This window comes from Dermacentor andersoni, chromosome 8, assembly GCF_023375885.2.
Source record: "Dermacentor andersoni chromosome 8, qqDerAnde1_hic_scaffold, whole genome shotgun sequence".
Lineage (NCBI taxonomy): Eukaryota > Metazoa > Arthropoda > Arachnida > Ixodida > Ixodidae > Dermacentor > Dermacentor andersoni.
This window is the reverse complement of record NC_092821.1, coordinates 84440108-84463626: the sequence shown is the minus strand read 5'-3', so window position 1 is coordinate 84463626 and position 23519 is coordinate 84440108. Positions and strand designations below refer to the sequence as shown.

General features: G+C 46.9%; 1 long non-coding RNA gene across 2 annotated transcripts in view; it reads right to left on the bottom strand.

Annotated features, from left to right (window-relative positions):
• Positions 1-496: 496 nt before the first annotated feature.
• LOC129386727 (uncharacterized) overlaps positions 497-23519 on the bottom strand; it is a 37148-nt gene continuing 14125 nt past the window's right edge. The window contains exons 1-3 of one of the 2 annotated variants that reach the window (XR_008614033.2): positions 5359-5377; positions 5166-5300; positions 497-732 (exon numbers count right to left, since the gene is read on the bottom strand). This is a non-coding gene — a long non-coding RNA (uncharacterized lncRNA). Of the gene's footprint in view, positions 733-5165; positions 5301-5358; positions 5378-23519 lie in introns of those variants that run through there. The other variant, XR_008614034.2, reaches the window with a different exon arrangement.

Sequence of the window (23519 nt, the reverse complement as noted above, 5' to 3'; positions counted from 1 at the left end):
CGCGACCTCTTGCTTATTTGTGCAGCACCATGACCGCTAAGCCACTGCAGCGGGCAATCCGGCATGTTGATAAACTATAACGCATTGTGTTGCTTGTTTATTTTTGCTGCACTAATACCACTACCATCTCCCACGGATGCAGATAACACATGAGCAACAAGGAAATCAATAAAAGATATTGAGTTATTTTTGTTATTCTAAAAAATATTTTAATTTATTGTATAGCAAGCACAAGGTCATTTGTTTTGGAATGACATTCGACTCATTAATTATAATTCGATTCATTTGTAGGGCAGGCGAAAAAGTCGCTTAATATATCAGCTTTGCTCGGTTACACCACGCGTAAGCTATGCCACTACTAGATAATTTAAATAAGCGTTAGGCGCCACTTTATGAACTCATACAGCAATACATACCTCCGAGATTCCATTCCCACTGCGCTGAATACTTTTGTCCAAGGCGCTGTCAATCGGCAAATATATTGAAATAATGCCCATTTGTCTTGGTATTTAATTTGTTTTTATTTATTCCGAAAAGTATAATATGTAATGCTCGCTAAAACTCAGGGATAACATTCGGAATGCGATATGCATGGTCCATCGTATCCTCGCCGAGTCTTTCCCGTAAGGCACACGCAGTCAGTGTCTTTGTTCAGGTCGCAGCCGCGGAAATACCCACCGCGGCAATCACACAGCACACAGCCGTCTTGGTCAAGCTGGGGTTCTTTGCGTGCTGCAACAGTGATGGGTCACACTGCTGAGACTGTGGTCACAATATTTTGCACAAAGTTTAAACTAAGAAGTTTGCTGCGTCGTACAGACAAAACATTTTCTAACAGGGTGAAAACATTCATCGCTCTTTTATGTTGGAATTTTTACAAACTTGCGTTAATAATACAGGTGTATGGAGTTTTATACTCCTCAAGTGAGAACTTTTCTTCCCTGGGCAGACACAAGACAGTCGCATGAATTCTACTATGTCATGCAGAATGCCTAACAATTTTTAAAATGTGAGATAACTGGAATGGATGAAATTACTCAGATTTCAATTTCAAGAATTGCATTATATTTTCTTAATAAACTAGACTCTGTATTGCCCCACGTTTGATGTAGTTTTGATAAAGTCGTCTTCTATTTCTTGCACTGATTTTGTGTACTCACTATTTTTTATTTCATTGTGCATTGTCCCCCCTGCCAAATCCTGCTGATGGCCACCCCTCTCCCCGAAGTCACAAAATTACAAATAACATTAAATATTGCTCACACCATCAGTATTGTTATTCGGTACGAGATAATACCATGCTAAAAATGTTCAACCCTTTCCCGTAGTGTCACACGTGCTAGTTCATCAAAAACAAGCAAAAATATTCTCCTTTTAAGTCCACAAAAACATTCTTTTTTTTTCTTTGGTGTACGTGCTGCCTTGAAATCAGGGGCTTCAGCAGAACATATTACCATGCAAATGCAAGATTAAAGAACACGCACACAAAGGTAAACCCTGCGTGGACCATGGAACTGAGCACACACATTTCGCTACTTTCTAAATCCATGTATTTAGCTTGTGATAGGTAAAAATAAATCGTGACCAAATCTATGTGAAGCGTGAACAAAAGGGTAGAGCCCAAAGTGTCATCAAAGAAATCGTGGTCGATGCTCTTTCATCGCGTGTGGCTGCGCTTGGGATCAACGCGAAGCAAATCGTTAACTCGTTCTTGAAGTTGACCGGAGACTGCATGATCACACTGTTAGTCAGCCGTTGCATCGCTCAGAGTATTGGACGGTGCAAAATATTGGCTCGGGGATACTTTTGCCGTGTTAACTGACGAAGCAAGCATGATAATTTTTTTTTACTAACATCTATAGTAGAGAATATTTCACCTTCTGTATTGGCCATCTCATGTGCGCCAATGTACGTTCGAGTTGCGGCAGTGCGTAGGATTGACAAAGAATCCGCAAGCGGCCTTTAAAATGCATTCAGTGCAATTCACAGAGGAAAGCTCAATGGGAGAAACGTACTCGTCTGTGTAACAGGCTGAGCTGCCGCAGTTGTACGAACGCCTTGGTACGTCTGGACACTTAAGTTCAGCACTCTCTTTGACATCCCAGGCTTTACTAAAGCAAAATCATAATCCCTGTAGGTCACTCCATATCCGGCCACGTCGCCGTTTACCTCCAGCAATACCTCCATTCTGGAAGGGAGGGATGTACACAATGCTTCACACAATGACGAATGTTGCATCAAATGCTCTTATTCGGCCTTGATGGTGCTCCAAAGCCTGTCTTTGAAAACCCCGTGGAGGCATTGACGTGCTAGGGCAGTCTTTATGGTCCTCCAAACTTTCCCTATTGGGTTCCAGTCGAGAGACTGCGGTTACCTGCTCAGAAATTCCGCTTCGCGACGCTGCGGAAGTAATAAGTATTTACAGGCGATGTACACGGAGCAGATGTCGTGCTGTACCAGAAAGTCAAGCGGCTGCGAAGCGCCGTTTGACTTTCTGGGCATATTCCTCACTGACTTCCTCGTACTTCTCCGCCGTGAATTTTCCTTCCATTCTGACGAGCGGCCCAAGTACCTGTTTGGTCATGTCGCTCCACACGCTGACGGCAATACTTCCACTTGAAGCGATCCGCTTGACGTATACCGGCCTGTCGCTGAAGTATGAGAAAGTTCAGGTGCAGGAGGCGCGTCCTATAATCTCCACTGCGCGCTATCAGGCAATGCAAGCAGTGAATCTTTTAACTAAAATACAAGTTCTGACGTGATAGCGTTAAAGGCCCCGCAACAAGACAATCCGGTGTGCAGCGTCGGACAAAACATTTTGGAACCACTCATATGCAGGCTCTCCAAGTGGCGCTAGGTAGTTACTGAAATAATTGTATTTTGCAAGCTAAAATACCTAGAAAAATCGAAAAGTACGACTTACATCCAGTCTACAGACATGCTAGTCTCTGTTGTAACTTGAATATACGAGAAAACATAATTCTGTTACCCGAAAACGCAAACAAACCTTTTTCTAACGCTTCTACAATTCATTAACCGGCCACTGCGTCCGCCATTTGCCTGTGCTGGTGCGTGAATATGTCAGAGTCCATGGAGCGGCACACTCGTGTTCTTGAAACACTTCCAGATCGCTCTCGCGTCTGCCGCATCACGGTACAAGCAAGAGGCCGCGTTTCTACGAGAAAGCCCGCCTTGGTGCATAGCTTCCCCACAAGCGTTTCCAGCTAAACGTTACGGTTACATAAGCTGCAGTTGCCGGCAAGCATGAAAAGTAGTTTGGGATCTTTGAATGCTCTCTCGTTCCACTCTTAAAGGACGAAGCTTCAGCGTCTTCGAATTTTTCCGGTTCATTTACTTCATTAAGACTCCTTCTTGCCTATTCGACGCTCTACTTAATCGCATGAATTGTTCTTCGGATTTCTAGAGTTTAGCGTAAACTAACCAAAGGTGTTCAAATAAAAGCTAGAGATAGCTTCATAAAACCCTACCAATAAAAACTAACTCTGCGGTTCCCGGTTTGTTTAATTTGGCCATGACAGGTTACTGACATATAACGTGTTTCATAGTTGATATACCATAGCTACATAGCTACCTTCTTTAAACATTGTTATCTGAACGAAAATTTCCGTGCTATTTCCAAGCTGCCATTGAAATATGAATTATTGGGTAGCAGTTATTTTCCTATTGTAAACCGGCATTTGTTCTGTGTGACAGGTAGTTTTTCATAAATGATAATGTACATTGTTTTAGAGAACATTGTCACCTTTTACAAACGGTTAGAGGGATTCTCAGAGCTACAAGGACGACCTTCTAATTATCGATAATCCAAACAAGAAAGCGTTCAAGTGGGAGCATTACAGTAAACGTATACATTAGCAAGCACTGTCAGGGCACTGAATGCATGTTTTCTAGTCCCAACAGGTAGTGAAAGTAGATTCCGCTGTAAAGACGACCCTCTTTCAATGCTGCGCCGTCCCTCCCGAGTGACGCTGGGCGAACTGAAGCTGCCTGTCCTTGTTAGTTCTTGCATTAAAATAATCTTGCGTGATTGCTAGGTGTAATTTTCGTTAGAATTTTCTGTCATATCAAGAGGTGGGGGCGGGGGGGTTCTACATATGGTTCACCAATCTGAGTTGCCCCACTTTTATTGCATAACTCACCTCGAGTGGCTTAGAAATATACAAAGTCTTTGTTGTTTTCTGTTCTTTCCAACTTGTTTTGAAATTTGTAATAAAAGTTTGATAAATCATTTTTCTTTTTAAGTATTCTTGATATGATATCGAAAGGGCATCTGTTTATCTAAATTTACTCTAACACTGCTCGCTCTTTTATTGACTCAGGAGACAAATGCAGCGTCATCTTTGTCGGCAGCAAGAAAGGAACCAGAAGGAATAATAGCAATGTTGATGTAATTCGAAAACCTTTCTTTCTTACGACAGCCTCTGAACTTCTGTATCCAGCAAAAAAATATTTTTATGAAATACAGGTAAAAAAAGACACTGTTTGTACTTCGAGGTCAAGCACAGCCATCTAGCATACATATAGGTCCAGCGTACTTTACAAGGTACACCTGAATTCATTTTCTTCCGACGGTATAAATGTGTGTTCTACATGGAATGCCATGCATTCATCATTTACATCCTTCTTTTCTAAATCTTACCGAAAAACTTCAGCTACGAAACACGCATGCTATCCTTGACAAAAAATAAAGAAGCTGCATGTTCAGCAGCATCTGCTATGTCCAGCACTTTTCCAAGTTTGGCGATGAATAAATCAAACACACCGCGCAGCTGACAAAAAACTACAACACGGGCGTGTTCGCAGAAACATTCTTAGCAAAATGGCGTACCCAGGAGCTCTGTGCGTTCGGTATTTATATATTTACAAGTGCAAATGGTACTTTACTTTTTCAACTACGTGGGGTGCTAATGCATCTATATACGAGCCATTGCTGATGGTGATAGTTTTTGTACCTCTAGTCAACTTTTTTTGTATTACTGGACCAGACGCCGATTTTCTTTTTCGGGTACGAGACATTTGCAACGAGCCTCTCAAGGCTTTTGTCTTCATGAGAAGAAATAGTGATTTCCCTTGTTGCTATCCTCAGAAAAAGCGTAGTTATGGCGTACTATTTCAAGCAAAAAAACGATGTTGCAAATACTCACAGCCAGCAACATTTTTATTCAGAAGTACCATGGCAAAAATAATAAATGCAGATCTCATATTTGCCATGAGCATTGCAGGCAGGTTCACAGAGCCGCACCAGAATGAAGAACTGAACCACTTGTGTCCTAATTTCGCTGTAAAAGGCAACAGCAAATGTAGGCATCTCACGCACGCCGCATCTACAAAACATACTTTTTTGGGCTAGACAGATGGCTCGAGTGCTTTCTTTTAAAAGAAACTGCGCAAATGGCCTTAGCTTACAGACCAATATTCCTTCATCCGCCCAAATACAGCTGCAATAAGCTTGTATAGCTTTATTGTTCTAATAAACTCTTCAGCGTACGTAATGGGTATGTTTTGTTTTTAACTAGAAACCACTTCTTTATTTTAGCAGAACGATAGGTACAAGGTAAAAATTTCCCCAAAAACCAAATCAAAGCAATTCATAAATAAACATTATGAAACATCGTTCCAGCGCACAATTGAACACGGACGAGAAGAGAAAGACAACACGAACGCCGGACTTCAACTGAATTTTATTCATGGAAAACAGGGCTTTATGTACACAGGGGGAGGGAGTGGGGGGCTGCTAGTGCGCAGGACCACTCAAAAATATTTCCTTGGTCTAGGCAACAGTCATCAGAAGTGTCAAACCAAAATAAGAAAGGAATAAAAGCAAAAAGTGAAATGAAGGTGAAAAAACCTTTCCCTCTCTTTTTTACATCACTCAGTACAACTTTGCTGATCTCCCGCCCTACCTAGCTGACTCGAAACACCCGTTTGCCCTGAGATAATGAAGTTCTTTTTTCCCCGAGTACAACAGAAGGAGCACTGACAAAGTAATCGTTTTCATTGGAGATACAAAACGCTTCAAAAATTTCCCGGATTTTCTGATTGCTATATTTGCACAACACACGTGTTCGTTCGAAAAACGCCTTGCATGCTGGCTTGTGCGAGCAACCGCGAATGTGGTCGGCTAAATGACCAGCGCCACCTAGTGAAGTAGCATTCCTGCGATGCTCTAGCAAGCGTTCATTCATACAGCGCCCGGTTTGGCCAATATAGCATTTCCCACAGGCGAGGGGAATACTGTACACAACACCGACGTCACATTCAACGAGGGCTTTGGTGTACTTTATTTTGCAGGCTGGCTTCTTCTGGGATTCGTTTACTCGGCGACACATTCGTCGCAGCTTTTCCGGTGCTGAAAACACAACACGCACCCCGCACCTGTCGCCAACCTTCTTGAGGCGGTGAGAAACCTGGTGCCAATAGGGCACTACGACAGGGTGCATTAGCGGGCGTGCGTCTATTTTCATCCTGCGCCTGCCACCAACCTTTACCTCGCGAATCTGGCTCTCTACCACCGAGGCCACGATTTCTCCGTGGAACCCAGCCTTCTCCAGACGCCTTAGCTGGCCGTCGACGCTGTCACGAACTTGAGGTTCGCCTGACTTCTATAGAGCAGAGCGGATGCAGTTTTTTGCTACAGCTCTTTCTACGAGCTTGTAGTGAGACAGTTATATACGCCAAAAACACGCGGAGCAGATGAGACTAGCAATTATGAGAACATTCGTCTTTACTATACGCTAAGCAGGAAGCACGTAACCGCTGAAAATGCTTGTAGATGAAGCAAACACCCGCTGTCACATTCATTAAAACGTTGCTCATTGTTAAAACTTCAAAACATTTGTCGATTGAATCCTTCAGCGGTGGAGCTTATCTCGATAACATAGTGGCGTGATCGTTCAGTGACCCCTCGGAAGCAGACCTTCACGGAGAACACGGCAATGCTAGATGAGCCAAGGCCCTCGTCAGACCAAGTTCTAATTGAGGTGATGCATGACAACCAGTTGGACAGCGCGAAATGCGTTTAGGCAGTTCCCAAGGTGATGTCTCTTGAAAAGGCACCGTGGTGCATTTTTGTTCCGTGAAGGACCAGTGTGCACTTTTCTTTCCCCACCCATCTCGGAGAGGCAAAAAAAAAGAGCTAAACGACCGCAGATGCCCTCCTGGAGTACTAACGGAATCATTGTTTGTTTCCTCTCTCTATGTTCGTTCGCAATGACGTGCGAGTGTTTTCACTAGCTCACCTCGGAGGACAAGGTCTGCAAGCCTCCGTATTTACTAAAGATGTCAGCCACCTTCTAACAGTGAAGACGGTGACGTGACCGGGCGAAAGAAGAGTTAAAGGACGATGCGGTCGCTTTGCGAACGGAATCGGTTGCTCCAGCTTGAATTTCTGATGCGCGTCATTCTAATTGGCCGAGAGGAGGACATTTAATTCCCTTGTAGATCGCAAGAAGGAAAAGAGCTGATTAAAATTGAGGAGATTGTTGAGTGTGGTGTAAAAGTACTCGGACTCGTAGACTTCGACATGCGGTGTGCTCTGAGAATGAAAGAGACGTTCTTATAAGCCATTACTGTGTAAATTTTTACATACGGCCCAAGACTGAAGAAGGTCGCAAGTTCGGCAATCTACAGGCGTGCTAGCTGGTGGAGTCTGGGTGCTGCGATCTCGGCGCCGGAGTGTCCTGTGCGGTTTTAGAGAAGACGGCACACGCGTCCTGATGTTGGCACCGTGCTGACTTGTGGTTTGGTTGCCAGCCTGATTGTCGCTCTCGAGCGTCGACGACTCGTGATTACGTAACGTGGTGGCAACAGGAGGTGTACTCGATCTGGCGGGATCAACAGCAACGCGCGGGTGGTCGTTTAACCGCTTCCAACGACCTGCGCAAGAATGCGGCTGTGGGATGTGACGTACGCGTTTTCTGCCACCGCCGTCGTGCCATATACATACATACGGTGCTGCCTCTGTAAGACAGGGTGTGTTGTCTTGAGACATTGCCCTTGTGACAGCAGCGTCGCATGTTGTGTGCGGTGCGTCACATGTTGGCGGTTTGGTCCGGTGGCTGCCTGCGCTCTCGGTGAAGGCGCGTGACGCCTTTCAGAATTGACGGCGCTTGGACACGAAGCCGTGGCTATCCGGGATTTCCACGCTCACAGATGGTGATGCGTCGACGGCAAAGCAGGAGGTAGAAAATTGGATGTCGTTGTTTCAGAAGTGTGCACCACAGCAAAATAAGCTAGACTTGAAGGGTGAGTCGGGTGCCCGGCACGCCGATACAGGTCTTCGTGCTTCAAGTCGGACTAAAACGTAGTGCTCGGTAAAGGAAAGGGAAGGCGCATACCTACGCAAAGTGACAGGACCTAACACTTGAAGGGCTCTATAGTGAAGACAGATGTAAAGGCTATATTCAGATGAACCTGCGGACGACATCCTCATGATGGACCCGGCGAAGCGGTGGGTTGACGGTGAAGCTGGCTATATAGCCTGCCATCATGGCGTTTTCAGGAAAGCGGGTGAATCAGATGCGAAGAATGTGGGTGAATGGTTAATTAGAGACGCCCACCTTTGTATGTAGCGGCTATTGACAGCGGTGGTCTGCCGGCAGAACACATTTATTAAAGACGTGTTTGCCGCGAAATGCTTAGACTGGACGAAAACAACAGGAAAACATAACCCCCCCCCCCACACACACACATCTAACATTGGCTCGAGATGCTTATCCTAAGCCGGAGGCTCACTTTTTCAATCGCTGCGAATGATGTGTTTACTCTCTTCTCCTCCTCTAGCCTAAGAAACCCTTCACAGGCGTTCGTGAATCCAGCGCAAGAATTTTCTTCAGGCCAGTGACGGTCTTACGGTGCTCCGCGCCTGTGGCACAGTAGTCAGGTTAATATGAAGCACGAACAAGCCGGCCACAGAGACCTGGTATTATGAAGTGAATATTATGAAGCGTGCACGACGCTAAGCGTGGTCACTAAAACGAGTCATATCAGCAGGAACGGCATTTTCTTCGCCCGAACTATGGTGTCTTGTGTGCTTTCCCGGCGGCACACAGTTCGATGACCTATTTGACTGCGTTTGGACGAAGAAACGACATTTCTGGTGTCAAACTTGCTCTTGGGACAAAGGAACGACAACACAATAGTAGAAACAATCAAAAGAGTTTATTGCACCTTTCATACATTGTTGCCTGCTAGCTGAGTTACTACACATAGAACATGCCGATTGACCCGCGACAAATCGAGGAAATCCGCCTCACAGCGACCGGATAGCGTACGAATATGTTCGTTCCGATGGTCGACACCAACGCCTAATTGTTTGCGTTTACGGTCACGCAAACAGTGTCACGTTCGAGCGATCATATTCGTCCATTGCACTGTCTTCCTTTTAAGTGTTTCGCAGGACAGTCCCGCGAACGAAAGCGAACGCGCGAAACGTCAACGCAGCCCACCAACCTAAGCCAAAGAGGAGAGAGCCCACTCCCTTTCACGCCCTATTAACCCCTTGGTTAAGTGGTATTAGCAACGCAACACTGCCGCCACCTCTCGCAATGTGCTGCAACTACTCCGAGCGCTCCCGGCTCTTTGCTAACCGGAGAAACCGGATCACAGGAGACGCGAGAGCCACGCAGGGAAAATATCAGGGGACACGTGAGAATCTGGCATCCCCACAGTGTATATAATATGGATAGGAGTGAAAAACTTAACGAACTTCACATCAAGGCCGTGATCCTTAGGCTGACAACTCAAAAACTATTTCATTTATGTTTAACTTCCATATTTACGTTGAGCCAAAGTGCAAGCATCCGGAAGTTGCCATGTTTTAATTATCCGCAAGAAAAGCGGAAAAATGTCACACGACTGCGCGGCACACGCAACACGTTCACAGTGTAAGCCACGCACTACAAGGTGCCACGCACCACAAGGTATTGGTGGCGAAGTCTCTTCGTGTCGTTTTCACAAGAACGATATTAACAGTCCGCACGACTTCGGCAGCGACCTGCGGCTTATGCCGCGGCTTGTGTTGCTCTCTGAAGAGCGGTGCACAGAGCCCTGCGTTGGCTGGTTACAGCCGTGCAAGTAGCCCTATAATTTGCTTCTTCAGCAGTATTTGTCACACTGCGAGGAGGCGCCATAACGGGAACACAGGTGTCCAGACTATGTGGCGCTCGTGTCACATCACTGTACGCATGGCCCGATGCGATGCTGTTGATGATGATAGTATAGTCATCGGTATTGGCATACAGTTCGAAACGGAGTCGTGACAAATAGTCACCTAGCCTGTTTGAGTTAATCCGTTCCAGCTACATGCACCATGCAAGTGCTATATGGAACTGCTACATGTCGGCACACCTGGAAGAATTAAAAAAAATTGCGGGGTTTGACGTGCCAAAACCACTTTCTGATTATGAGGCATGCCGTAGTGGAGGACTCCGGAAATTTCGACCACCTGGGGTTCTTTAACGTGCACCTAAATCTAAGTACACGGGTGTTTTCGCATTTCGCGCCCATCGAAATGCGGCCGCCGCGGCCGGGATTCGATCCCGCGACCTCGCGCTCTGCAGCCCAAAATTTAGCCACTGGGGATCCACGGCGTGTACCTGGAAGAATATAACGCCGCTTCAGAGCAAAATTTGCACGTATCGACGCTACGCGGTGCGCATGCAACACCGCATGACTAATTGCACAATACTAGGCTCATGATGATGATGATGATGATGATGATGATGATGATGATGAAGGCCTAATGGCACTCCCTTTGAAACGGGGGATTGACAGTCACCTAATCTGCTTGAATTAATGAGGTATGCTCCACACGTTTTTCATTCTAGCATTTTTGTATACATCTTCTTAAACAATTTTTCCTAAATCTTCTGTATCTACCTTGTACAACTAACTATGCAACTGCTACATGGCACGCCACCTGATGTAATATAGAACTGCAATACAAAGGGTGCACGTGATGACGCAACATTGCGCACATCACACCTAGAGTGACAAGTGGCGCGAAAATTTACTATTGAAGATAATTTTGATAGTGATTATGAGGAGGATTTACTGGCATTGTATTTGAACAAAGCGGTGGCAGCCACCTATCCTGAATGATTTGATCAGATATGCCATACGTGTTTTCATTACAGCAATATATATACAGCTCCATAGTCTTGTTTCTTCCTTAAGGCTTCTCTGTCTATCTCGTAACACTGTCTATGCCGTTGCTACATGTCCTGCAACCTGGTGTAACAATATGGAACTGCAATTCAAAGGGGACCACGTATAGGCGGTACGCGGTGAGCATCTCACTTTACAAAACAAGGTGCACGATAGGATGCTACTGATAACAATGATGATATTTTATTGGCATCCCGATTTGAATCGCGGCAGTGATGTAGTCGCCTAACCAGCTTCATTTAATCAGGTACACATATACGTTTTCTACTCTCCTGCCCCACAGGGACGTCTGCGTCAGCGGGCATTTCGTGTGTGGCGATACCAGGCACCCGAGCACACGAGGGTTGGATCCTCCCGCGTCTAACGGTGTGCGGCTTAACCGTGTCCAAATCCTGAAGGTTGAGCCAATGCCGGGTGTTGGGACCTTTACGGCGCCTTGGCGGTGGCAATACACCTCTTTGGCCTCGGCTTCACGCAGACGGCGTCCACGGCCTGACCAACCCGGCGGAAATAGGTATTGCCTTTTCCTGTCTCTCTCTCTCCCTCTGGCCTTCGTCTTTCTCTCAATCTCCATCTTTCTTGTCTTCTATGGACTTCGCTTTCAAACATTTCGAGGCAGCAAGAGTTAATTAACCTTGCGAGAGTAGCCAACCTAGGCTGTGTCATATTCGGTTGCGTTCATAACGTAGAACTGGCGTTTGCAGCAGCTTTTATGCGAAGCATACTAGCCGTACAACCACGCTCTTCCTTGCTGCGCCGTGCGCGGCCGCGTAGCTACCATATGACGTCATAACAGCTGCAAAAGCGGAGGCTCAACTCGTGCGCTCGCTTGCGGCAGCGTAGTTACATAGCCGGGTCTCAGCTCGTGCGCTCGCCTGCGGTCGCACAGATGGTACTGCGGCCTAACTCCCGCTCCTCCCGCTAGGGCTCTGACGTCACAACAGCTGCAAGCCGGGCTCAACTCTTGCAAGATGTGCTGGGTGGGAATCGAACCAGGGACTCCGGAGTGTGAGACGGAGAGGCTACCACTGAGCCACGAGTACGATGCTTGAAACCGGTAAAAAAGCCCCTCTAGTGAATGCAGTGTTGCCTTAGAAACGAGCTGTTTCTAAGGCTCAGGCGTGCGTCGCTTGCTCAAGCGCACATTTCGTTGCCGCGCCGAACGCTGCGTTGCTCGACGCTCACCGCGTCCAATGCGGGGCGCGTAGTCGCTGCGCCGTAGCCCATTGTCTTACACCCCTTGGCGAGTCGACCAGAACGCTGTCGCGTTCCACTCTTGAAGGCGAAGCAGAGTAACGCATGAGTTGTTTCTTCGTCTAGCTGAACCAAATTTAGCCAAGCAACAGCAGTTCACCAGGCTAAACAGTGGTTCAACAACTAAAATAAAGGCTAGTATGCTTCGCATCCTGGGCTTAACCTTAGCTAAGCCACAGGTCTTTTTCACAGGTCCTGCAGCATTCACTTATAGGGCTCCACGTTGAATGGCTGGCGTTGCTGCCGAAAACAGTACACTCACTTATGGCTGCGTCCTTCCCCTCACTACCTGATCGTTCTCTTCAGAGGAGCTGCGCCGATGAATTCTTTGAGTTTTTTGAGGTCAAAAAGAATCTTTTTTCCCGTTTCCGTGTAATTCACTCTGAGAAACCTGACAAACCGCACTAATGATCTCGCCATTCGTCGTTTCTAGGTGTCTTACCGTAGTTTTTTTTAATGCACATTAATGCTTCAGGGAATACAGATATATCGGATGCGGGCGAAGAAGGGTGAATAAATAACTGAAAAAAAGGACTAGATACGCAAATCTTCTTACGGAAGTTTTCGCTACATGTTATAAAGCATCAAGGATGGGAAGCAGTGATCTCCTCTTGGAGCGACCCAAGCAGAAACAATATGAAAAGCGGCCAATTTAGGGCGATATGGGGATGCCCAAGTAAGAGTAACCCCGCACTGTACTATGAATACCACTCGTGGCCTAGTGTCCGCTGCGGGTCGTCCCGGCATTGTAATATCTTTAGGATCGGCCCACGCATGGGGAGTGCTTAACGCCTGCTTCACCTCCGCCGTGGGTCGGACCGGTATTGCGCTATCTTTGGTATTGGCCTACGAATGGGGAGTGCTTAACGCCTACTTTTCCTCTTCCGCGGATTTGACCGGCATTGGACTATCTCGGGAACTGTCCAGGTATGGGTAGTGCTTAACGCCCGCATCAGCTAGGCCGCGGGTTAGCCTGGCATTACATTATTTTCGGGATTGGCCCACGTATAGGGAGTGTTTTACACCTGCTTCTCCTCCGCCGGAAATCGGTCCGGCATTGCACTATCTCTGGGATCGGCCCACGTATGGGGAGCTTTTTGCTTAGTACGTCAAGGACACGAAAATTTCCTTCGACATTATACAGCTTCGCTGTAAAGTTCGTCGTAGTCCGGGTACGCGCAAGGGTGCGCGGCACGATTTCCTCGTGCTCCCACGAAGTTATCTTGGGGTGCCAGTTTCTCGCCCGCCACAATGCCGTCATTCATTGCTCACGGGCCGAACTAGAACTGTCGCCGATCTCAGATATGACGCTTGCCGATAATGCTTCTTTTGCGAACAAACTACTCGTCAGGCACGACAGCAACCTTCCTCCCAACTCGTCAGTGATTGTATCAATGCATTGTAGCAGCCTCTCTGACGCCATCGCACTACTTTCTCCGTCGGGCCGCTTTTATACTCGAAAAGGTCTGCGGCTGCCTTTTGCGATTGTGAACCTCAAACAGGGCTCCACAGCTATTTTTGTCTGTAATCCCTTCTCATACCCTGTGATGCTGCTTCAAGGCGAATGACTTCGCCACGTGGAAGTGATCGCCGCCATACAAATTACGGATGTTCCCGAAGACACGTCCTGCGCCAGTTACAACACGCTCGGTTGTCTCTCTACGTCCGACCCTTGCCCGCAGGTGTGTTCGACTCATCTATTGCCGATGGCCTCGCCCCACCTCAGCGTTCGCAGCTTCTGCGTATCTTAGAAGAATTTCGTTCTTCTTTTGATGTCGGGCAACCTTCCCTGGGCCGGGCGTCGGCTGTCACGCACCATATTGACACTGGCTCCCAACCGCCATTGCCGCAACGACACTTTCGCGTCTCTGGCACAGAACGTCGTGTGATTAATGAGCAAGTGGACGATATGCTTTGCCGCGAAGTGATCCGACCCTCGAACAGTCCATGGGCATCCCCTGTCGTCCTTGTTACGAAAAAAGACGGCTCGGTACGGTTCTGTGTAGACTATCGACGCCTGAACAAGATCACTCGCAAAGATGTATACCCGCTGCCGCGAATCGATGACGCCATCGATAGCCTACAAGGAGAAGAGTTCATTTTATTTCTAGATTTACGCTCCGGCTATTGGCAAGTACCCATGGCGGACGTCGATAGGCCGAAGACAGCCTTTGTCACACCCGACGGCTTATACGAATTTAACGTCATGCCGTTTGCACTTTGTAATGCGCCAGCAACCTTTGAACGCTTGATGGTCACAGTTCTCCGCGGTTTGAAGTGGCACACGTGCCTATGTTATCTCGACGACGTTGTTGTTCAGGCGCTTCATTCGCAATTTCGCCGCCATCCTATCGCCCCTGACGAAGCACCTTGGCTGCAACGGACCTCTCCATTCGTGGTCGTCTGAGTGTGACGAGGCGTTCACTAAGCTCCGTCGTTTGCTGACGTCTCCTCCCATTTTGCGCCACTACGACCAAACGGCACCTATTGAGGTACACACACATGCCAGCGGTGTTGGCCTCGGCGCTGTCCTAGCGTAGCGCAAAGAAGGGTTTCTTGAATATATTGTGGCTTATGCAAGCCGTATGCTTACTAATGCCGAGACCAATTACATCGTCACGGAAAAAGAATGCCTGGCGATCATCTGGGTGCTTATCAAGTTCCAACCTTATTTGTATGGTCTCCAATTTTATGTCGTCACGGACCACCATGCACTATGCTGGCTGTCGTCATTGAAGGATCCCTTAGGCCGTCTCCCTAGCTGGGCGCATCGGTTACAAGATTACGATAACCGCGCACTGTACCGCAACGGACGCCAGCATGCTGATGCTGACGCCCTCTCACGTTCTCCCTTGCCAGACGACAATGCATGCTGCGCAATATCCCAGCTTGACGTTTCTTCCGTCGACATTGGGACCATCGCTTCTGAGCAGCGCAAGGACCCGTGGATTGCCTCCATCATAGACTGCCTTGCTGATCCGTCATCGCAGCCAACCACTCGTGCATTGAGCCGTCAAGCTCGCCATTTCGCCAATCGCGACGACCCGCTTCACCGACGCAATTACACCTCTGACGGCCGCCAGTGGTTATTAGTTGTACTTCGAAGCCTGCGTTCTGAAATCTGCGCAGCGTTCCACTCTGATCCACAATGTGTTCACTCGGGACATTTCAACACCTACCAGCGCCTACGATGACGCTACTACAGGCGAGGAATGTACAACTACATTCAAAATTTCGTTCGCTCAATCCCCGACTGCCAGCGCCGAAAATCTTCCACGCCGGCTGGTCTGCAGCCTCTACCATGCCGTACCCGGCCGTTCGAGCGCGTTGGCATCAATTTATATAGGCCACTTCCCCTGACGTTGGCTGGTAAGCGCTGGGCCACTGTGGCAGTAGATAACCTCACACGATACGCTGAAACCCCCGCTCTCTCAGTAGCTCTAGCGCGCGATGTTGCATCTGTCCTGCTTCGCCGATTCATCCTGCGGCATGGTCCACCTCAAGAACTGCTCAGCGGTCGCTGACGCGTCTTCCTGTCGGAAGTAGTTTAAGCGATTCTCAAAGAGTGCCACGTTGTTCATTGTACGACTACGGCGTACCACCCTCAAACGAATGGCCTGACAGAACGCTTCAACCGTACGCTCGGCGACATGCTTTCAATGTACGTTGCCTCCGACTACACGGACTGGGACGCCATTCTACCATTCGTCACCTACCCGTATAATACCGCTGCGCAGAGCACCACAGCATTTTCACCCTATTTCTTGCTGTATGGTCTACACCCTTCGCACACCATCGACAACATTCTTCAGTACCGACCGGATGCATTCGAGTGCGTGCCTATTTTTGTCACGGTCAGATATGCAGAAGAGTGCCGCGACCTCACCCGGGCCTTTACTTCCGCTGATCAAGAGCGCCAGAGGAGCACTCGCGGTGACGCCACTGCCACGGTCGCCTTCGATCCTGGAGCGCTCATGTGGTTCTCAGTCCCTTTAACTGCCCCTGGCCACTCATAAAATCTGCTCCCTAAGTATGACGGCCCCTATCGTGTTCTCGAACGCGCATGTCCTGTAAACTATGTCATAGAACCAGTTCAGCCATCTTTAGACATGCGCCGCTGTGGACGAGACATTGTCGATGTCGACCGTTTAAAGCGTTACTACGACCCGCTCATCGTGACGAGCTGTTAGGTCTCCGAACGGCTGCCTTCTAACTCCCGGGGGGTGATTGTAGCGAAGAGAGACGCTAGTGGGATCGGCGCTACTGGCTCTAAACGCTAGTGGTTCGAGCGCTCCTGCTCAGCAACGGCTCTCGTGCTTGAAAGCTGTGACTGCCCTGCCCGTTGACGTTGCGCTGCTCCAAGCTCTGCCAAATAAACACCTTTAGACCTTTTTTTTTTTATATGCAAAGTGATGTGGGCTGTATCAAGGACGCACCCGCAGTTGTATACGTGAAACGCCTTGTGCGTGCTGCAGACGGTGTATGCGCACTAGCATACAAAAATGACGCAACGAAGTTCACGAATTGGATTGCTACACGGCTAACTTAGGTTGCAGCTACTGGAGATCACATGGTCGAATTTTGTAATCGTGCTCGCTCCATAATAGTAGTGTGTCCGCTAGATTTGCAGAGGGTGTGTTGAGCAATGGCGCAAAGCAGTGACTTCCCTCCTGGGGATGTCCGAGATTGCCCTTCGTCGCTCGAGCCTGCCGTAACCGTGGACGTTTGAGGCTCCAGCGCTCTGCTATATCTGCGCTCGCCATAGATGTAGACGTGTTTCACCATGGTCAAAAGAGCTGGTTTTCCCCTATCTTGCTGCCCGAGTCTCCTCTTCATGCCATAGTTTGACCGTATTTGTGCAACATGAAGGGATTGGTGAGCAAGCGTTGGAGTATTCCTCAATAATACACATTGGTGGCAACGTGGTGCACCAAGCGTGATTGGGAGCAAGCGTTAGGGTATTGCACCATATATCACATTGGTACGCGTTAGAACTCCTGATGAGCAAGACTTTAAACGATAAACTATACCTGCTAAGGCCTAGTGAGCACTCCTAAACCCAACCACTCCTTCTCGTATGGACAAAGGTACTGCTGCCCAGTTACACCTCTCGGACCACCGCGAGACGCTCAATGTGCTTCGATCGCCCCAAGCGTAATGCGGATACGGTGCCATCTGCATACGCGGCACATGCATGATCCAGTCATGCTGTGCTTTTTTTTTCTCTACATGATACCGAAGTAAGGTGCGTGTCTAGTATGGCTGCGAAGATATAAACGATAATGCCATGATATGCTTTCTTTACAAAGAGTGCTGCTGTTTTAAGCAAGCGGCCATCTTGGCTAGATTTTTCAATGAGTTACTAATTCGAATACCTGACTAAATTAGGTGCCGTGGTTGCACAGTTTACGTGATTTCTGCTTTCCCATCTATCTAGACAGATGGCTTGAGTTGAAGGTTCCTCTGAAGTGAGATGAGCGTAGGAAGCAGAGGTTAATAATAGGATTATTATAATCGTGTTTACAGAATGCTCCATCTAACTGATTTTAGGAGAGTGTGCTCAGGCTGGCACTGTGATTCCTCTGACAAACCTGACAATTTTTTTCTTAAGGATTGTAATTGCTTTTAGAAGATCTGGTCTGTCTAAAGAAGTATTCTGATCGCAGGTGTACAGAAACAAAATAGAAAGTGGAATGAGTAGGTTCGTGTTCGTTGCATGAGTACAGGAGGAAATTATTTCTTTGTATGTTTTAAGTTTAGTTGAGCTTTATTTATGTTGGAACAAAAGTTTGCACAAACCAAGATTCTGCGTATGTATCCGATTGAATGTGACACATGACCTCAGCACCATTTTCATGAGGCAAATACATGAGGGCGTACATTGAAACATACACGGCCCAGCGGTTCAGCATGTGCCTGTGGAAAGAGGCCGCATTAAAGAAAGTTGTCTCAAAACAAAATGTCCTCCGCTTCCCATTAAAACTTATGAGTTTTTTAATAAAAACAAATTTATAAGTACAAAGTAGAAAAACGAGAAACAAAAATATAGCAGTCAGTAATCTTGTACGATGGCTAAGCAAAAGTACCAATTGCCGAAGCGCACGCATGCGGAGAGGACTGCAACTAGGATCCTGTATTTCCCCCTGGACATGTTGTGCCATCGAGCGCCACCAACGTAATGTCTTCACGATGTGTATTGCGTGGCCACCGAGATTGCATGGCTTCCGAGATTCTACACTGCAGCTGGGCACCTCTATTGCCTTTACCTGTGCAGAATCTGCGCCATCTAGCAGCGCACTTTTGAGGTGCGGGTGTGGCCTTCGAGATGCGAAGTGCGCCGGTGCGTGTGAAGAGAGAGAATTATCCCACTCCCTCAGTCATGCATTGGTTGCTCAGTGCGTTGAAGTGTCGGGCTGTTGTGCTTGAAGAACCACTGATAGGCTGGTTCGGTCCCTCTCAGCAACGGGAAAATTTTCTTACGAATTTTCACGGCACTACTTTTCACATTTACGTACATTTTTAGACTGTGGAATCTGAGGGATCGGTGCAAGAAACCAGCAAGATAGTTTAGACAGCTGGAAAGAAAACTAGTATAACACTGCGAAGAATGCTATTCGTAACAAATGATACAGCAGTAACGACCATTTATGCGGACGATACTTATCTAGGTTTTAAATGTGCTTGTCGAACCAAGAAATCAGTGCATTCGAGCCATTCCTAAGAAAGTAATCTTGTAGGACGTGATGAAAATCCGAACCGACGAACTCGCGTATCATCTGCGTGTAGATGGGGTTCCATGTGGCACTTACCCTCCGTGACCATCTGGCGTCTGTGCGAAAATTTGACTAAAATCAAACATGCATTTTGTGCAATCACAGGTGAAGCTATCATAAATTAATGAAAAATAGTGACAGTGTTAGATAGAATGAGGTATACTTACGTGGCATAAAGAATGTGGCAGAAAGGTGTTACGTGATTGAAGCCTCGTAGTATAGTTGGGCTGAATTACTCAGTACTTGTAAAGAACGAACAACACTCGAACCAGCGGGCCACTGCGCATTTGCGATGTTCGCCATTCTCACAACTACGTGTAATGCAGTGTTGCCGTCATCTATCTGGTCCCTTTGTCACGTGTGACAGTTCGCATAGAGCGGACTGTTTTCGGTTGCATTTCCTGTCGCAGAGAGCAGGCATATGGTAGAAGCAGTGGCTGATGGATGGCACATGGCCGTGCAGTACCATGGATAAAAGTACGTGTTAAAATTTAGTTACACGAAAAAGCTTTTTAGGTATAAATATTAAATCACTAAGAATGTGATTGGCCACTACTACACTACTACATCAGCCGAAATGGCGTGGCTTGGGTAAGCCCAGACTTGATTCCTCTGTCTGGGAATTAGAGAATTTGTATGCAGTATTTCTTTCTGACGGGACGTCAGCTGCAAAGATAGTGAATGTTTCGGTATGGGGGTGATGTAGTGATCCACTGATGTTATTGATACTTATTTATTTATCTCTTTGTTTATTATTACACGCTTCCTGAATGGAATTTCAGTCGCCAGACATTGACTATTGTTTGCTTTTCTGCCATCCTTTTTTTTTCTCTGGCGCTGCATCCATCATTATGTTGTCATATCACAAATTATGACAGCTATGATTGCAGACCATTTCCTGTTTTTACGGAAGCAACGAAAATATTGTTGGAGGCATGGATCGGAGCCGCTCATTAGCCCTATGTTTTGTTTATTAAAAGAATGCACTATAGTTTCTTTTCTTAAAATTGCCCCTTAAATCGCAGTCGAATAAGACATGTTGAATTCCGTATTGTGAGCTTGTACGTGCCAAAACCACGGTTTGATTATGACGCACGCCGTAGCATGAATTCTAACAACCCGGGGTTCTTTACCGTGTCCCAAATGCAAGGGACGCGGGCATTTTTGCATTTCGCCTCCGCGGTAATGCAGCCGCCGCGGCCGGGATTTGATCCCGCGACCTCTTGCTTATGTGTGCAGCCCCATGGCCGCTAAGCCACCGCCGCGGGCAATCGGGCATGTTGATAAACTATGACTCATTGTGTTGCTTGTTTATTTTTGCTGTACTAATACCACTACCATCTCCCACGGATGCAGATAACACACGAGCAAGTACCAATTACCAAAGTACCATTCCGGTGGAGCGTCGACCAACGTGCTGATCTTTGCTGCTTACTTTTAGGGCCTGTTTCAGCGATCGCTAACTGCCCACCTGTTCACCTTGAGGCCTGCTAGCTTGCTGGCCGGCTGATCAAGGAGCGAGTAACGGACAGCGTACGGCGCAACAACTAAGCCACGAGAGTGGGCGGTCAGCGATAACATCGTCGCTGATGACTGACGGCAGCGGTGACGCCAGGAGCCTGGATGGTGCCAACGCCTATAAAACGAAGGACCAAACGATGCTGGAGTGTAGTCCGGTGGAGCGTCGACCAACGTGCTGATCTTTGCTGCTTACTTTTAGGTAAGAGGCGCCTACTTGGTGGAATCCGTCGTTTTTTTTTTTTTTTTTGCTCCACTGGACTGCACTCCTGTCTCTAACCATGTCGCCGCGAGATTGTACAAAGTGGCCAAAGTTGTTTAAAAAGATCAAGAGAGTATATCTTGTTCCAAATGCAAGAATGTATACCACGCGGGCAAATGTTCGGGAATGACTAAAGAGGCTTTCAAAAACATGGGACCACCCGAAATTGACGGCTGGATGTGTGACAGTTGTAGAAAGCAGGAATCAGGGGAAGAAACGTCAGAAACCAGTGACGCGGAACGCAGAGGGGAAGGGAAAGGAGGAAAGAAAAATCAAATGAGTCATGTTACAAAACTGATTGAGGACATTAGCCTAAAGATGGGGGCAGTCTTGGGCCGACTAGAACAGATGGAAAAAATGGTAGACAGACAGTGCACGACAACAGAAGGAATAGAAAAATCTATGGAACTGCTGTCACATAAATATGACGAAATTATGGCCACCACCGTAACGCAAGAAAAAGATATGGCAGAATTAAAGATAACGTCAGCAGAACTGACGCGAAAGATGGCAGAAAAAGACAATGAAATTGCAAGCCTGAAGGAAAACGTCGAGAGTGCTGAACAGTACTCGAGGCGAAAAAACATTGAGGTACATGGCGTTCCGTATAAACAGGGCGAAGATCTGTGTAAGGTTCTAGGGGGACTAAGCGCCAAGCTGAAAATACAGACAATTGAACGTCACTCACTGAAGGCCATTCACAGGCTAAAAGAGAAGAAAGATAAGATACCCCCAGTCATTGTCAGATTTAAAGAATTGGCTGATCGGGACCTGTGGATTTCGAAGAAATACGCACTCCGATATGATGGCATATACATAAACGAAAACTTGACACGAGCGCAAAAAAGTTGTTTTGGCTGAGCAGACAGAGGGGCAGACATCATCATCATCAGCCTAGTTACGGCCACTGCAGGGCAAAGGCCTCTCCCATACTTCTCCAACTACCCCGGTCATGTACTAATTGTGGCCATATTATCCCTGCAAACGTCTTAATGCCATCCGCCCACCTAACTTTCTGCCGCCCCCTACTACGCTTCCCTTCCCTTGGAATCCAGTCCGTAACCCTTAATGACCATCGGTTATCTTCCCTCCTCATTACATGTCCGGCCCATGCCAATTTCTTTTTCTTGATTTCAACTAAGATGTCATTTACCCGCGTTTGTTCCCTCACCCAATCTGCTCTTTTCTTATCCCTTAACGTTACACCTATCATTCTTCTTTCCATAGCTCGTTGCGTCGTCCTACAACAGGGCTGTAAATTTGTCTGGATGCACAATGGCAGAATTTTCGCTAGGCGGAACGAAGGAAGTCCTGCCATGATCATTACAACAGAAAACGATTTGGAAAAAATAAACTAATGGCAGAGTTCACTTCTTTTTCTGAGTGGGATTCTCATATAAATCAGTTCATTAAGGAAGAACAGTTAAAGCAGGAGCTAAGTTTATTACATATAAACATACGAAGCATATAGAAAAACTGGGACCAGCTATGTGCTTATGTAAACACTCGGCAGACAAGAGAAGATGTAATCGTCTTGACAGAGATTAATCTCGATGCAACTCGACTAAGCTTTTACAGCCTTGCTGGGTACTCTCGGTACGTTTGGTGTCGAGAAAACAGAAAAGGAGGAGGGGTGGTCGTGTTTGTGAGCGATACCTTGTTGTCATATGAAATTCAGGTATCCATAGAAAACGCAGAAATGGTGGTTGTCTCTCTTAGCAAGATGGATACAACTTACATTGTATGTGCAATATACAGACCACCTTGCCCGAACATTCCTGTATTCCTCGAAGAACTAACCTCACTCCTAAAAAATATATGAATGAGAAGCAGTTTATTTTAGCGGGAGACCTACATATAGATATAATGCTAACCTCAAGGAGGGTAGTTAGACTACTTAGACCTTCTGGCTGAATTTGGCTTAGTTAACCTTATTAATAACTTTACAAGAGAGGAATATTTAGCTTCCAAGGTAACTACATCATGCATCGACCACATAATTGTCCGCATAGCAAACAAACATTGTTCATCAGGAGTCATTAAATTGAAACTTGCAGACCACTACTTCGTGGCACTTGTAACCATGAAAGAAACTTGTAACCATGAAGACAATGCGAACATCAGACCTAGAATCAGGAACATTTTAGACAACAGGAGTATAGACAAAGCTATTCAGAACACAAACTGGAATGCTATATTACCTCTGGATCACGTGAGGCTATATAATATATTTCTCGATAAGTTCCACTTCATATAGGAGACGTCCACCAAAGCTATAAAAATAAAGCAAAGAAAGCCGGACAACAATTGGATAACGCAGGATATCATGGAGTTGTGTTACTTAAAGGATAAAGCTTGGCAGAACTGTAGAAAGGACCCTGAAAATGTAGCACTTCGGCAGGAATTTCGCATATTGCGAAATGTTGTAACAGCCAAAACGCGACAGGCAAGAAGAAGATACCTATCCCAGCAGTTTGCGCTAAACAGGAATGACGGAAGAAAAACATGGAAATTGGCAAACATTT